This window comes from Octopus bimaculoides, chromosome 3 (assembly GCF_001194135.2).
Source record: "Octopus bimaculoides isolate UCB-OBI-ISO-001 chromosome 3, ASM119413v2, whole genome shotgun sequence".
NCBI classification, from domain to species: Eukaryota; Metazoa; Mollusca; class Cephalopoda; order Octopoda; family Octopodidae; genus Octopus; species Octopus bimaculoides.
The window spans coordinates 100,648,323-100,650,822 of NC_068983.1; the positions used below are offsets into that span (position 1 = coordinate 100,648,323).

The 2,500-nt window shown below is 32.6% G+C and overlaps 1 protein-coding gene across 3 annotated transcripts in view; it reads right to left on the reverse strand.

Moving 5' to 3' along the window:
- Positions 1-2,500, reverse strand: part of LOC106882638 (uncharacterized) — a 168,604-nt gene that overhangs the window by 165,946 nt on the left and 158 nt on the right. For all 3 annotated transcript variants that reach the window (XM_052966366.1, XM_052966362.1, XM_052966364.1), the window contains exon 1: positions 1,961-2,500. This exon is cut by the window's right edge. The gene's annotated coding sequence lies outside the window, so the exon portion shown is untranslated. The remainder of the gene's footprint in view (positions 1-1,960) is intronic.

The following is a 2,500-nucleotide window of genomic DNA, read 5'->3' on the forward strand; positions in this document are numbered from 1 at the left end:
GCTAATACACGACTTACATACATACATACATACAAACATACATACATACATACATACATACATACATACATACATACATACATACATACATACACATATACATACATACCTGCGTACGTACATACATACATACATACATACATACATACATACATACATACATACATACATACATACATACATACATACATATTATAACGCTAACACAAATGCTCATCTATTCACATTCTCACCATTTCAGACTGGCAGATTCCTTAGTGCGTCAAATAAATTACTTTTTAGAATTTAGTTATGCACCTTTACATTTAGTAACAGCACTTTAACGTTCGGTGTTGAAATCACACTGAGGTCAACTTTTCTTTTCATCCTTTCCGTGATCGACAAAGTAAAGTACAAGTCAAGTACTCGATTGCTTCCTATAATGCATCATTGATGTGAATGGAATTATAACACATTTCATTCACATAATTATAATAGATTTCACTGACATTATATTTTTCTATTCTCATAAACATATCTACGCGCATATCTATTTGCCTGTATGTCTGTCTATCATATATATATCTATCTATCTATCTATCTATCTATCTATCAATCTATATATAGAAATATATGTGTGTGTGTGTGTGTGTATGTGTGTGTGTATGTGTGTGTGTGTGTGTGTGTGTATAGTTATTGTGTATGTGTGTATTATAGTCTTATATTCTTTTATGCATTTCAGACCAAATGTTGTGGCCATGCTGGGACATCACTAGTATAGTCACCATTTCGATGGTCATTGTCATGTGGTTGGCTTTTGGTGAAGGGTAAGTTTGATGTATACATACGTACATGCATACGTACATACATACATACATACATACATGCATACATACATATACGCGTGTGTATGTGTATACAGTTCCTCTAAATGCGTGTGCATTAGATATATATATATATATATATATATATACACACATACATAGATAAGTATATATGTATATGTATATATGCATATATGTGTGTGTGTGTATACACTTCCTCTAAATACGTGTGTATTATACAAATGTATATATGTATATACATGTGTGTTTGTATGTGTGTGTGTATGTGTGTGTGTGTGCGTGTGTGTGTGCGCGCGCGTGCAAATTCAGTCGCTGTTACATACCAACATATTTGTGTTCATGCTTCGCTCGAAATATTTATCTTCACTGTAGAACCACTCCCTGTTATATGTTGGAGTACAATGTGTGTGGGTGGGTTTGTATAATTTCTGGGTGTGTACTACTTTCGTATATACACAACGTGTGACTATCTGTGTATGCTTGCGTTTTGTGTGTACAATTTTTTTACGTATGTATATACATGTATATACAATTTTGTTATATACATTTCAGAAAATGTACAATTTCGGTGTATGTGCATGCGTGTATAATGTATTGAATGTGCGTAGGGGTAGGGGTTGTATATGACGAGTGGACATACAAGTAGTGCATGTGAAGTGTATGGTGAGGCGTATTATGTGTGTGTGTGGAATATATGTAGCATGTATGTAGATTTTGTATATAGTATGTATATAGCGTCTGTAAAGGTGCCTTGTTTTAAAATTCTTTGTACGTGTGTGTGCGTGTGTGTGTGAGAGAGAGAGTTTGTGTGCGTATGTGTATAAGTGAGAAGGGTGCATGTGTGTGTGTGTGTGTGTGTGTGTGTGTACATCCAGTTTGTCCTTGTCTTAGTGAATGATTGCCTTCGATTCAATTGATTCAGTTTACCAACAAGGTTAAAACACAGTTCGTCTGCTCTGACATGTCATACAATAACGATTGATTATTTGATTGATTGAGTGAGTGAGTGAATGATTGATTGATTAAGTGACAGGTCGGTTGATCGATCAGTGGTCAATGTCAAAACTAAAGTGACGAAATAAACAAATAAGAAGGGCGAAAATACAAAGAAAAAGATTAACATAAATGTTACTCACTTTGACAATTTAAACGTTCCTTCCTTTTTTCCTCTCCTTTTTAAAATTACTAACTGTTGTGTTCTGTATATTTTAGTCGGATCTTTTTAGTTGCTGTTTAACGTTTTCTATTTTTCTCTTTTAAGTATTCTTTTGACTTTTATTGTATCCAGGAGTAATTTCCGAAGTTTTCTCGATCTTTCGTTGGATATCGGACGAGATTATTATTATTATTATTATTATTATTATTATTATTATTATTATTATTATTATTCCGGGTATTCATAAAGAAGTACGTTATTTGTTTAGTTATTCCTCGTAATCATTTATTACGTTTTTTTCTTTCTTTCTGTCTTTCTGTCAACACCACCCGTTTTCATAAATGTATACAAGATACTGTTGTCTTTTAAATATAATTCGTTTTAGTTCCATAATCTTCTTCGAAATTCCCCTAGTTGCTCCATAATAATCTTTAAATGTATATATATTATACGTACATATATATATATATATATATCTTTGTATGATTCTCACTGTTGTTCCCTATGTTCTTTTCTCTCG